This window comes from Notamacropus eugenii, chromosome 4, assembly GCF_028372415.1.
Source record: "Notamacropus eugenii isolate mMacEug1 chromosome 4, mMacEug1.pri_v2, whole genome shotgun sequence".
NCBI lineage: Eukaryota > Metazoa > Chordata > Mammalia > Diprotodontia > Macropodidae > Notamacropus > Notamacropus eugenii.
This window is the reverse complement of record NC_092875.1, coordinates 445,529,859-445,544,839: the sequence shown is the minus strand read 5'-3', so window position 1 is coordinate 445,544,839 and position 14,981 is coordinate 445,529,859. Positions and strand designations below refer to the sequence as shown.

General features: G+C 34.7%; 1 protein-coding gene across 30 annotated transcripts in view; it reads right to left on the bottom strand.

The window, feature by feature from the left end:
- ARB2A (ARB2 cotranscriptional regulator A) overlaps nucleotides 1–14,981 on the bottom strand; it is a 478,053-nt gene that overhangs the window by 391,515 nt on the left and 71,557 nt on the right. The gene's annotated exons all lie outside the window — the stretch shown is intronic.

Genomic DNA, 14,981 nt, shown 5'->3' with positions numbered 1-14,981 from the left:
ATTAATGTTTGCTTACGTTCATAAATTCTGAATCTGAACTTCAAATCATTAATAGTAGAGGGGAAACATGCTCATTAGGAAGCAGAGTGATTTTATAGTTTTGTCTTTCTGCCCAGCACAGTATCTTGAATATAATAAACTTATTTGCATGTTTGTGAATTATGAATGAACTTAATTCATAACTTGAATACTCAGAATATTTTCCACAGGTCCTAGAGGTGAAAGAGACCATAAAGGTTATCTAATCAAATATCCTCACTTTACAGATAAGTAAACTAAGGCCCAGGGAGATTAAATAACATGTCCAAGATCACATAGGGTTTGTGGCACAGAAAGTAACAAAATTTGTCACTTGCTTCCAAATCCAGTGTCCTTTTCCTACAATGTCCTTTACTTACAAACTAGGTAGTTTGAAAATATATGCCAATAATCTGCCACCTAGAAAACAGTAAACATATATACATATGTGTGAATGTATGTACATATATATTTCAAGATAAAGATGACTTTAAAATTTTTATTGATATATTTTGTTTGTACATCCCAATAATATATCCCCACCTTCTTTCCAACTGAGAGAGACATCCCTTATAGCAAAGGATTAAAAGAGAAGAAAATGAAGCAGTTAAGCAAATCTAAAGCAACAAATCAATCAATTCCAACCATACAGCATTCTTTTTAGTCATGGCGACCCACGCCCAAGTCAATATAATTATACAGAATTCAGTTTTAATATTAATTTTTTTGCTTTTCTTCCCATTTATGTTATCATTACGTATATTTTTCCTGGTTCTACTTACTTCACTTTGCATAAATTTATATGTCTTCTCAAGCCTCACTATTCTTCATATGTTTCTCAATGCATAGTAATATTCTATCACATTCATATACCACAATCTGTTTAGCCATTCTCCAATCAATGGGCATCTATCTACTTTGTTTCCAATTCTCTGCTACTACAAAAAGTATTGCTATAAATATTTTGGTATATATGGAACTTTTCGTTTATCTTTGATGAAAAGGAGTATATTCCCAGCAATGAGATCTCTAGATCAAATGATATAAACTACTCAATGAGTGTCTTAATATATGATCCTGTAATGCTATCTTTCCACAATGGGTTAGCATTGTGCATAGTTACCAACAGCATATTAGATGCCTGCCTTTCCATGCATGACCCCTTTTACACTGACTATTCTCATTTTTTTGCCTTCTTAGTCAATTTACCGGACATGAGAAACAGCAATATTACTGTGATTCCTTTTCATCTTATATTGAGCAATTTGAAGCTGTATTTCATATGATTGCTAATGGCTTATAAGTCTTTTTAAGGAGTTTATTTTTATTCTTTGACCACACCCACTGGGAAATGGTTCTGGGATTCATACCTTCATGACCTCAGACAAGTCATTTATGTTCCCTTGGCCTTAGTTTCTTCACCTCTAATGGAAAGGGGTTCGACTAAGAGGATCTCAAAGGTACCCACTTCCAAATACATATGATGATCCTATGAAAAATTCCTAGAATTCACACCTATTCTTCACATTCTATTTCTACCATCAATACCCTAATTCAAAATTTTTCTTAACTACCATTTATATTACTAAAACAGACTCCTACCTATCTGCCTCTATTCTCTCCCCATTCTAATAAAACATCATATACAACTTGAACTACAAGATTAACATTGCTAATGCAGAGTTCTGATCATATAATTACATGATACTTTTAAAACAGAGTAAGTACTTACTGTTGTTGACTGAATGATTCCCAGAATCAATCTCCTTAGGTGGAAATTCATGGCCCTCTGCCAATATGGCTCCAATGCACAGACCCAAGACTATTTTACATTATCTTCTTTCACATAAGCTACAATCCAGTCAAATTCATCCAACTTGCCATCACCCAAAAATGCCTAGGGAGACCCTCTCTACCTTAGTTCATACTGTTCTCTATTCCAGTCTTCCACTTGCTGAAATGTTATACACCTTTCAAGTCTCACATTAAATTCTACATTCTCCATAAAACTCTCTGATTCTCCTAGCTAGAAAGTATTTCTCCTTAAATTCTCATAACATTTTGTTCATTAAACCCTCTATACTTACTGCATTTTATGGACATAATATTTTCTCCTCTATGGATTATAATGCCAATCAGAACAGAGAATGTAACTTTATTTTTCTTTCTCAATACATGGTATTTGCATATATAGTAAAAATACCAACAAATGCTTACTGAATTAAAGTATGCTGAAAGAGTATTAATTAAACTCAAAGTAATTCCCCTACTCCCGCAACATTCTGCATAACCAGTTCTCAAATTAAGTAAACGAAATATCTTGGATTAGTTTCCATTGTCTATTCTATTGTCCACCTGTTCTTTCAATTTAAGTTGAGAACTTTTTCCAAATGTATAGCTTAAACTTTTTTTCCTTTGCTTCAGGCGACTGCTGCTTTCCCACAGTCTTCAGAGAATATGAATAATTCCCTTCCTTCATTTATACTGTTACCTTGAGGGGATCTACAGACTTTGATCAAAGTCCTCTTGAGTCTTCTTTTCTATTCTACATAAATGTAGCTCTTTAAGGAACACATCATGCCATATTCCTCAATCTCATTTTCTTTGGCTTTTGTAGTGAATTTTTCCTATACTTTTACAGCTATTCCAGACTATAACTGAATTTATGCTATACTGCAATCACCATCATATCTTCCTCCACTTTACTAATGTTTCATTTGTATTTATGTATATATCTCAAAATAAGAATATACAAAATAAGTAAATGTTTTCAGTCAAACCATATTATTTAGCAAACATCTTTTTCTCCTTTTTTTATTCTCTCTCTCTCTCTCTCTCTCTCTCTCTCTCTCTCTCCTCCCCCTCCACATTCATAGATCCATCAATCCATCCACAAGCATACACTAAGCACCTGTGCCAGACATTTCAACTAGGTGCTGAGGGAACAAGTTCATAGAGTGCCAAACAACACCTATTTTCAAGGACATTGCATTCTCATGGAAGCACATATATAAATACACATAGCAGAGTTCAGCTGGTTCACACAGTTTGGAGTAATGTGTAGTAAGGTTCGAAAGATACCATGCTGTGAAGGACTTCCAAATCTAAAATGAGGGAGTTTACATTTTATCCTAAAAGCAACAGGAAGCCACTACACTTAACTAAATAGGGAAGTGACACGGTCATATCTACATACACTTAAAGAAACTATTTGGCACTAAGCCTGTAGAATAACCAAAGTGAGATGGAAGGGAACCAAATGGGAGGCTATTGTAATCATCTGCACAAGAAATAAGAGTCAGCTAAGGGAGATGTTGTAGGGGTAGAAACAGCAAAATTTTAAAACTGACTGGTTACGTGTGATTAGAGAGAGAGAAGAATTAATGACAATTCTAACACTGATGAGCCCAGACAATGGGAAAGATGGTGGAACTGGTGTTTCAGATATATTGACTTTTGAGAGGTCCTATGAGAATTATATTAGTTGAAAGAAAACATGGCATTAAGCCATGATTGTACAGATTATACCACACTTTCTCATCCTGCTAAATTCTTATTCAAATCATTACAAGGGCCTCAGATGTCTTAGTTTCATCTGTAAAATACAGGGACTGGAATAGATGATCTCAAAGGTCCCTTCCAGCTCTAATCTATGATCCTATCATCCCAAAACCTAGTCCTCCTTCTAACTTCCTCTTTTCTGTCAACTAACCTCATTTATCCATTTTCCTAGGTCTAACGTTTGATTCTCATCACTCCTCCTCTTCTCACATTCCTTTGTTTACTAAGTTCTATTAATGCTAAATTTAATCTTTTAACACAATTGCCACCTGTATTACATTTTTTCTATTCCTATGGCTACTATCCTTCTACAAATCCTCATTAACACTGACCTGAACCCTCTTTCCACCTCCAACCTATCCTTCACATTATTATTAGAAAATCATCTTTCTTATGGGTACATCTGGCCATATCATTTCTGTGCTTAAAATCCTTCAATAACTCCCTCCTACATATCAAGGAAATTCAAACCCCTTAGTTTGACATTAAAGACCTCTGTATTTGACACCATTCCAACCAAACACCATTTTCTGTATAGTTCTACTTTTTCCTACTGTCACTTTTTCATTAAAGATATTCCAATGCCTTGAATGAACTCTCATCTCCTTTCTGAATTCCCAGTCATCTTTTAAAGCTCAACTCTTCTTCCTGAAGTCTTTCCAAATCCCTCCATTTACTTTTTCTTCCCTGGGCTTCAAACAGCACTTTGTATACTTCTTTTGTGTAATAATTATTTGCGTGTGTGCCATTTCTTGTTACTAGATTAAGTACCAGGAGGTCAGGAAACAGATAAGCTAATCATTATATCTTTTCCAGTGCCCAGGATAATCTTCACATTATTAAACACTAAATATTAAAATAGTACTTCATATTTCCGGAAATTATTTCCCAATTTTATAGAGATGGAATATAAGGTTGAGAAAATGACTTGCTCAAGGGCAAGTCAGATAACAAATACCAGAACAAATATCATACTCTAACTTCAAAATCAATGTTACTTTTATGGCACCAATAATGCCCTTCTTCATATATCAAATGCTTCAATGATTTTTTTTAAGAAGCAGAAATAGTCTATCTGATAAAAGCAAAATAATAGCATAGAAAGCCAGAAAAGTTTTAACTGTAAAGGATGGTGTAATGCCTAACAAATTAATTTGGTTCTTCAAAATTTTGCTATTCCAAATTTTATGTAAATTGAGTTTATTTGTAACTGTCATAAAACTCTTTATTTTTAACATCATCTCTTAAAATTCTTTGTGTGGAGGAGTGGACACCCACTCCAGCAGGTTGAAGACTTTTGTCTCCAGTCTGTTGCTCTATATGTGATTTACATATGGTCTATTGACAGTAGGGAGCAACCCGACTCATTAAAAACGGTCCACTAAAAGAGGACATCTGTCAATTAGACAAGCCTGAAAGTACTCACCAAGTTGAGAGTTACAGCCCAGAGCAACAGCACTTTTTATCTCTTCTGTCTAGGTATTAATTAATTGCTTTAGCTAGAAATGCTTTAAGATGGTTTAAAATATACTCAGTTCTACCTCAAAGAAACAACTATTCAAGTATTTATTGGTTTGTTCTTATTTATTTTGTCATCACAATTAGACAGATACTTGAATGTATTACAAATTCTCAATTTGCTTTTAACCAATTGTCAGTACTAATTCTTGCTTTGACTTATTTACCAAATAGCCTTCCTAATACTTCAGTTCTTTATTTTCTTCCTGTTCCAATTACTACTATCATCCTTTCTGAGTATTATATTTAGATCTCTACAGAAAATATTAACACCACTCAACCAAGCTCAGCAGATTATTTCTCTCTCTCTATTGTTATTACATGTATGTGCATATTATATAACAAATTATATATAACATGCATACATAGTATATGCATATATAATAGATACATAACTTAATTTAGATTAACCAAAATTAATACTACTTATGAATAAGAAATCATTTTCAGAAAGACATCAATATTAAGGACTATTAAATCTTAAAGCCTATTAATCCTTACAATAAATTTTGAAAGATTCTTTGACTCCCCATAACATCTGCAGTATAAGAATTCCCTTCTATAAATCTCCTGTGGCTTACTCTAAAACTAGAGGTATCTACATCCTGTATGACAATATAAGGGAATATACAATGGAAATTAATTTTGGAATATAATTATCACTTTTGTCGTTTCATGAAGCTAAAAAATAAAATTTTTAATTCCTACCTGGTAGCCAGCCTTCAGGTGAAATGCCTCTGCAAAGGCTGATCCTCAAGACAATAGACAAAGTCTGCCATTGATACTGGCCCACTGAGACTGGTTCTCTGAGAACCCAAAGTTACTGCCCATGTCATCAGGGAAGTTCTTCTGTTGTTGGTTGTTTTTTTTATCATTAAGAACAGAAAAGGATAAAAGATTTTGTTAGAGAGACAATTACCTCAAAGCAGAGGAAATTCTATTAATTTTTATTTTTTATTACTAGAAGTTACATGAAGTCAGAAAAACAGATGTGGTTTACTCTGAAATAAAAATAGATGTTGATCTAGGTTGAGAAATGGACTAAAAATCATGAGTAATGAAAACCACTCATATAGCAATGATAACATTTAACTTGAAAATTGCCTGAGAGAGTGGAGAAGATAACTTGGTATATGAAGTCACCACAATTCCTTTTCAAGAAAGGAAAGGGAGACAGAAGAATTGAATGAACGATTAACTTAGGACTGGAAGGCCACAATGAATGTGGAACATAAAATTAATTTCTTGGTTCAAGAAATAAAATGATGGGGAAAGAAAAGATGATGAAGGAAAACTACTTGTGAAGTTTGTCTTCCAAGGTAAGAAACAAATATGTCAGCCTCTTTGTGGCTCTTGTGGGAAACTTCAAGGCAACCAAGCACAAGAAGACTAGAACTTATCTGCAAAATAATACTTTGCAGGTTTCCAGGACGATACTGACATTATATTACAACAGAATTGATATACATGGTTATTCCTGCTCTTGGTAAACTACATATATAATTCTCAAATCAAAGAAAAACAAAAAGTGTTTAATGTATTTTCTATAATGTAATCAAAAGGAGATATGTATTTTAATACAAGTCACTTTTTCCTTCTTAGAACAGTTGCTAGAATGCTACAATGGAATATAAAAGAAATAACCTATTTTTCTCAGTGCATTTTTAAAGTACAAAAGATTTTGTGGGATTTTTTAGGGGAAGTGGCTGTTTTGTTTTACAAATCCATTCTTAAAATGAATTTGCAGATTACACACACACACACACACACACACACACACACACACACACACACGACAAGGTGGCAGTTGGGCACCTAAGTGGGAGAGTGAATAGAGCGCTAGGTTTGGAATAAGGAAGATGCAAGTTCAAATCTGATTTCGGACACTCTAGCTGTGTGACTCTGGGCAAGTCACTTAACCTCTCTTTGACTCAATTTCCTCAACTGTAAAAAGAGGATAAGTGTAGCTATAACCTCAGAGTTGCTATGAAAATCAAATACAGTAAGTACAAAGTATCTAACACGGCACCTTGCACACTGTAGGAGTTAAGTAAATACTTATTCTGTTTCCTTCCTTCATGTGAAGACAAGACATAATAACAATTTACGCTTATGCCTAAAATCTAAAATGAATATAAAGTTATTTACATGAAAAAAAGAAAAGTTCCCATGACAATAGCATTCCATGTATACATACACTAATTACAGTTGTTGAAATTATGTTGCCTTACAATTCAAATCATTGTCATCTTATGAATGTAACTCCCTATTTCACATACATTTATGGCAATCAATAAAATGCTGCTGAAAACTACTGGTCCATAGTACCCAATACATTAATTTGAAGGAAATGTAGAGAGTACCCACAATGTATTTGAAGCTCAATAATTCTCAATATCTTTAAACTGTATCACTGTTCTATGTCCAGGAATGAAAATTATTTCAATATCTATAAATTAGTAGCAAATGTATTTCAACCTATTATTTCAGAAAAAGGCTTATGAGCACACCCAATTATGCAATTCTCTTGTTTAGGCAGATTAACAGTTTATTCATTCTTAAGATTCAAGTCAAGTTGAATAAGTAAAATATATGCAAGAGCACAGAAACTCAAATCTCTCTCTTGTAAGAATTCTATACTCATTATAAATTTTCCATTTAATAGTAATTCAGGGTTGGTATAAAGGAGACAGTTGCAAAAAATTCACAGTTGCATGCTGAGTTTATATTGTCTTCCTTATTAGTTGGAATGACCATCTCTAAATGTCTAGTCTTTCAGATAAATCTAAATATCAGAAATCTGTTATATCCTAGTACTCAGCTCCAAAAGATATATACTGAAAATAGAGGCTTCTACTTTGGAATTCTCACCAAAAAAACAAAACAAAACCAAGTTAGCTTAAAAAATGTAGAACATAACTAAATTTAAGGAAAACTATAGTTTTATGTTTTTAAAAGTTATATGTATACAGAACAAAACACATATGCATATTTACAAATGTACTTGTTTCTCTATAAAAGGAAACAATCTAAAAATGTAAATAGTATTCTTTTGTTTAGTTATAGCACCACATTCTAGCTCAGTACAAACTGAAATCACATAATTCTTTTTGCGTCTAATTTATATAAAAAATGGTAGTGCCTCTCAAAAGCAAATCTCAAAAATATCTATTTAATCATCTTCAAAACAATCTTACATGAAAAAGGAAAGGCAAACAAACAGGTCTAAGTAGAAGAAAAGCAGCATGTGCTTGATGTATATGGAAGAGGCCACTAAATGGCAACCTCAATCCGTTGTAAAACATGAGGCAATCTGCCATTAAACAGTTGTTCTCTTTACATCACTACTTAAAAGACATCTTGCCACTTCTGTCCTAGCTCGTCACAAAACCTTCCGATTGGTCTCCCAACCTCAAATCTCTCCCACACACTCCAAGCCATCTTCTACATTGTTACCAAAGTGATTTCCCTCACACACAGATATGACTGTGTCCACACCTACTCAAACAATTCCAGTGGCTCTCTATTGCATCTAAGAAAGCGGTGTATACTCCTCTGTTTATCTTTTAAAGTCCTCCCTAAGCTTACCCCAACCTATCTTTCTAATTTCTTATACAACCTTCCTCATTCTGTGCTCAAGCCAAACTAGCCTTGTCTTTATTTCTCACACACAGTGCCCTATCTCCATGCCTTTGCATTAGGCATCTCTATGCCCAGGATGCCCACCCTTTTCACCTCCACCTCACAGAATCAGTCCCTTCTTTCAAGATATAGTTCAAGCATCACCTTCTACATAAAACCTTTCCTGATTCCTTCCCAAACTACTTTGAATTTAACAATGTTTTCTATATTTGTGTTTATTCTCTTTATATTTATGCTGTCTATATTTATATAGGAACTTTTTGTTTTCCCTATTAGAATGTAATCTCCTTGCAAATAAAGATTATTCCATTCTTTCTGTTTGCTGACTGATTACCATGAATCAGATATTTAAGAAATGTTGCTCAGTTAAAGATGGGAGAACTGGCATCCTTTAAAACAGGTATGATGACAGAAATTTAAGAAACTGTGATTATCAAAACGAGGCAGAATATCTTTTTTCTTGAATTATTCAACAAATACTTACCATGTACAAGAGAACAGGTCAGACCTAGCTGGTGATAAAAATATGTTCAAGCTATGGTATTACTACACTCGGGAAGGTAAAGCAGACCATACGTAAAGAAGCAAAGCAGCAGTTATTAGGTAAGCCTGAAGAGGGCACAAGCCAGTAGGCATAAGACAAAGGCAGGGAGATGCCAAGCTGGTGTTGTGCTTAATGGTTACCTTATGATAACCGAATTGTCTGTTTGGAAGGAAAGTGAAGATAATCAGGTGAGGCAACTCAGGGGCAGACTAGTGTAGATCTGGAAAGTTGAGTTACAGTCACAGAGTCAACAGCAGCTGCATCCTTAACAACATTTTCTCCATGCCTGTGTCAATAGCTGCAAATTATTAACATCCACATAAAAGAACATTTCAAATCACTCATAGAGATATTCAAATCAAAACAACCCTGAAGTTTCACGTTATAATCAGTAAACTGTCAAAGATGAGAAAAGATGGAAATAGTCTTGGAGGAATTATGGAAAGGTGGGCACATCAATACACTGTCAGTCAAGTTACAAGCAGGTATAACCATTCTGCGGAGAAATCTGTAATTATGCAAAAAAAGTAACTAAAATATTCTTACCCTTTTACCCATAAATTCCACTACTGTTGTGGTTTTTACTTCATTCTAGGAATACACCTGAAGAGGTCAATGACAAAGTGAAAAGTTCCAAAATATTTATAGCAGCACTTTTGTAGTAGCAAAGAATGGGAAACAGTAGATGCTCACTGATTGAGGGATGGCTAAACAAATTTGCGATACATGAATGAAACAGAATATGACTGTTAAGTAAGAAACAATAAACAAGATGAATACAAGGAAGCATGAAAGACACAGTCAGTTCTGTTATAATGCTTGTTTGGAAAATGCAAATTTGTTCCAACTTGATTGATGCATTAGGGAATGATTTGAGCTTAACTCAAATTTTGTGTTTGCTTACATGAAATGTGTTCCTTGATAAAACCTCCAGACAATGCAGAAAAGGGTTCACAGTAATTCACAAGTTGCAACCCTTGTGATACCCACTTTCACAAGCAAAATTCAAGTCTTCTTCAAAACAAAGTGCCATGTTTATTTATCTTCTGGTGCAGTAGGATCTGTGGCCTGGGGCAACTGTGTCACCAGTACCCCCTTGCACACCTTCTACCATCCCTGAGGTTCCCCAGAATCTGGAGCTGGAATAGCAGCCTGAAGTCACAGACACCATCATAATTTATTATAGTCCTTGTTTTTTTAGCCATTTAACAGGCATAAAACTGTGTTACTGTTTTTGCTAGGTTCTATTTTTTTATGTCACAGATGAAATTTTTGAGTGTTAGGTCCCTAACTTAATTTTCTCCAAAGTCCTTTGGATCTGATTACGTATTTTTTCAGCTATTTTTAGGAAACATATATAGTGTTATAGCAGAATTGACTGTATATGAATTGAAGCAAAGTAAAATAAGCAAAACCAAAAATATACATATATGCAATGACTACAACAATGTGAATGACAAGAACAAGCAGAAAACGTTCCAAACCGATTTCTGTGAAACAATAATGACCAAGCCTGGCCCCCAGTTAGAGCTAGCATAAAAGGACATTGACCATCATCTCCAGTCTCTTCCTATCCTACTTCTCCTTTGCAGAAGGGGGAAGGGGAAGAGAATTAAGTATTAATAAAGCACCTACTATGTATCAGGCACGGTGCTAAAAGCTTTAAAAATATTCTCATTTGAAGCAAGGAATAGTGTATTTATCAGATCTATGGAGAAGGGAAGAATTCTTTACTAAAGGAGAGATAGAATGCATTATGAAATGCAAAATGGATAACTTTGAGTACATTAAACTGAGAAGTTTTTGCACAACCAAACCCAATGCAACCAAAATCCGGAGGGATGTAGTAAATTGGGAAAAAATTTTTACAGCTAAGCTCGGGGATAAAGGCCTCATTTCTAGAATATATAGAGAACTGACCCAAATGTATAATCATACAAGTCATTCCCCAATTGATAAATGGTCAAAGGATATGAACAGGCAATTTTCAGAGGAAGAAATTAAAGCTATCTATAATCATATGAAAAAATGCTCTAAATCACTATTGGTTAGAGAGATGCAAATCAAAACAACTCTGAGGTACCACATCACACCTATAAGATTGGCAAACATGACAGAACAAGAAAATGATAAATGCTGGAGAGGATGTGGGAGAGTTGGAACACTAATTCATTGTTGGTGGAGCTGTGAGCGCATCCAACCATTCTGGAGAGCAATTTGGAACTATACCCAAAGGGCTACAAAAATGTGCATACCCTTTGACCCAGCAATATCGCTACTAGGACTATATCCCCAAGAGATCATAAAAATGGGAAAGGGTCCCACATGTACAAAAATATTTATAGCAGCACTCTATGTAGTTGCCAAAAACTGGAAGTCAAGGGGATGTCCATCAATTGGGGAATGGCTGAATAAATTATGGTATATGAATGTAATGGAGTACTATTGTGCCATAAGAAATGATGAACAAGAAGACTTCAGAGAGGCCTGGAAGGACTTATATGACCTGATGCTGAGTGAAAGGAGCAGAACCAGGAGAACTTTATGCACAGCAACAACCACAGTGTGTGAGAGTTTTTTCTGGTAGACTTAGATTTTTGTAATAACACAAGAACTTCTGAAAAAAAAAAAAATCCCAATGGTGGACCTCAAGGCAAAATGCCTTCCACACTCAGAGAGAGAAATATGGAAGTCACTCACATAATGTAGCAGATCATGTTTGTGTATGTGTATCTGTTTGTGTATCATGTTCTGATTTGTTATACGGATTCTTTCATTTATCTTAGTCTGACTACATAGCATGACTATAGTGAAAATATACTCAATAGGAAAGTATATGTAGAATCTATACAGAATTGTATGCAGTCGTGGGGAGGGAGGGAGGTAGTGGGGGGTGGGTGGGGAGGGATAAAATCGCAATTGTATGGCAGTGATTGTTAAACATTAAAAAAATAAAAAAATTTAAAAAAAAAATAAAAAAAAAAAATAAAAAAAAAATAAAAAAAAAAAAATATTCTCATTTAATCCTCACAAAAGCACTTCCATGTTTATGGGGCTGTTCTTAATCCCATTTTACAGTTGAGGAAACCGAAACAAACACAAATTAAGTGATTTACACAGGGTATACTAAATATTGTATTGGCTTTTTTATGTGTAGTTTAGTTTTCTCGTTTTTTTTCCTTTTCTTTCTTTCTTCATACTTCATTATATGAGACAGCTCTCTGGGAAGAGGAACTATAATTCTGTGGGAAAGACAGATAAGGTCAAATAAAAGATGTCAATAAAAATTCATTTAAAAAAAGAAAGTTCTGTTTCAAAAATAAAAGCTTCTTTAAGTGACTTACTAATTTGTAACAGCTTCATGCTATCATTTATTAGCTAATATTGTGAAGTAAAATACACACTCAAGGTGAGGTTTATTGTTAAATGACAGTGGACACTAAATCTTTATTTCAAGTGCTCTTGATAACATCTATCTTTTTGGTCAACTTGTCATGTATAATTAGGCTGTCAGTGTTTTTAATTTTGCTGACAAAGAACTATGTTAGATCTGGCACTTTTGTGTTGTTTGTGCTTATTAAAATCATTAGTATTGTCTTCAGTCCAATTTCTTTGAGGGAATCTTCGTAAAATCACTTGCCTATTTTGTATGTTCTAGGTCAATGAAAACTGGATAATAAAATCTGTAAATCCATTAAGCCAGGAAGAAGTAAAGCACAATGCACTACAACATGCTAAAAGCAAACAAATGAAGCAGGGTGCCACTGTCAGTCCCTTGATATTGTAGAATTACTTTCCCTCACTATTCCATGTGACTAACTAATATATGAGGTGCCAGTGCTATTCTATATATTCTATATTAATAAAGTTTAGTTTCTATTTTGTTTTTGTTTTTAAAAGGAGAAATAGAAATTCTAATATTTGCTTGCCATTCTCCAAAGTACTATCTTGTACATTCCATACTGGAAACCGCCCCCCAAATATCTGCCTTTCTAAGAGGAAGCAGCTTTTGCTCCAGGTCTTTGATCATTACATGAATACCACATGTGCCTGCTTCCCCAAAGGCAAAAGTCCCACTTAAGAGAAATCAAGTTGATGGCAATGTAGCTGAAAAAACTTATCTATGTGAGGGAGAAGCTGGAGAAGCAAGTGCCCATGTCTACTGTGTCCATGAGATACCTGACAACATGGGAGTGACCAACAGCAAGGACCACAAAGGGGTCACTGACCCCACAAAACCCACCGAGGCCTGGCTAGTCAGACGAGCTATACAACCACTGCATCTAGATCAACAAAAAGATTGCCAAGACTGTCCAGGTCTGGAAGATGAAGGAAGATGGGAAACAACGGCGAAGAGATCAAACTTTTTTTACCATGATGAAAAGCTGTTCTGTCAGGTTAAGAAACATGTTTTCACCCTATCAAAGTCCTTCCTGATACAAACCAAACATCTCAGGCTAGAGAAGACAGACTTAAGGATTAGCAAGACCATTTTCAAGTCTGGTCATAACCACTCCCAATTCACAAAGGAAAAGCAAGTATTTATGGTACTACTGAGAAAAGACTGTGCTGCTAAAGAGGTGGCAGTTTAATGGTTCCAAGCCAAGTGGAGCTGGTAAATTCTCAATAATTTTTTTTAACTACACAGGTAACAATGAAGCATTTAGGCTATATATCTATTATCATTCACTCTCACTACATGACCAGCATACCTCCTTTTCTAATCATACATACTATAAATGATGTTTTTTACATAAAGAAACTCCCTTTTCCAACTGAACTGACAGCTATATATTCTTCCTAACACTGGCAAATACCTTTAGCAAGCTTATTTGTCCCTATTTTATGCTAAACTTGACATTAATAATCAGACAGTGAATAAACAAAATTATCTATGTTACAGCATGCAACATGTATTGATGGGTTATAAGATTACAACCCATATATATAACCCATCAATAAGCATTCATAAAACCCTATCATGGGCCAGGCATTTTTCCTAGCACAGAGATAACTTATTTCAGGAGAACTATTAAGACTCAACTCTGCTCTGTCAAATGACTTTTTATTATCAATAAACAATAAACATTGTAGGATCTTGTGCTCTCTGCATCTTCCAGTCAATCGTATGACTATAAAGGTGTGCTCTGCTTCAGTCATTTGTTAGAGCCTTTTTGTTCCATACTCAAATTTCCATCAAGTATACTCTTGATATGTGTGTAAATTACTCTCCTAAAGATTTTACAGGGATGAGAAAGGAGGTATACTAACTGTCATAACAGGAACAACATCTATCCTACTCAAGTTAGATTAGTTTTTCCTTAAAAGGTATTGAAACTGTCCTCAAGACATTGATTCAGATGGGCTAAGCTCAAACCACTGGACATAGTTTCCAGTCACCAGACACTCCTCCCTCGGCCTGAACACAGCCTCTGACTAGCACTAGGTAAACGTGAAGTCAGGGAAGTTTCAACCAGCTAAATCAATGCTGTATCTTTACTGAACATCTTTTCCACGCTACTGCTAAGTTGCTAAAATAAATTTTCTTCTGTTAATTGTTAGATGGTCTATGAGTGTCTCATTTCATTCTAATCCCAAATCTGAATCACTAGACTAGTCTACTGCCTTATCGAGTCATTTCCTAACTGGAAAATCTAACTTAAGCAGCACAACACCTACAATGGCTTATGTGAGCCAC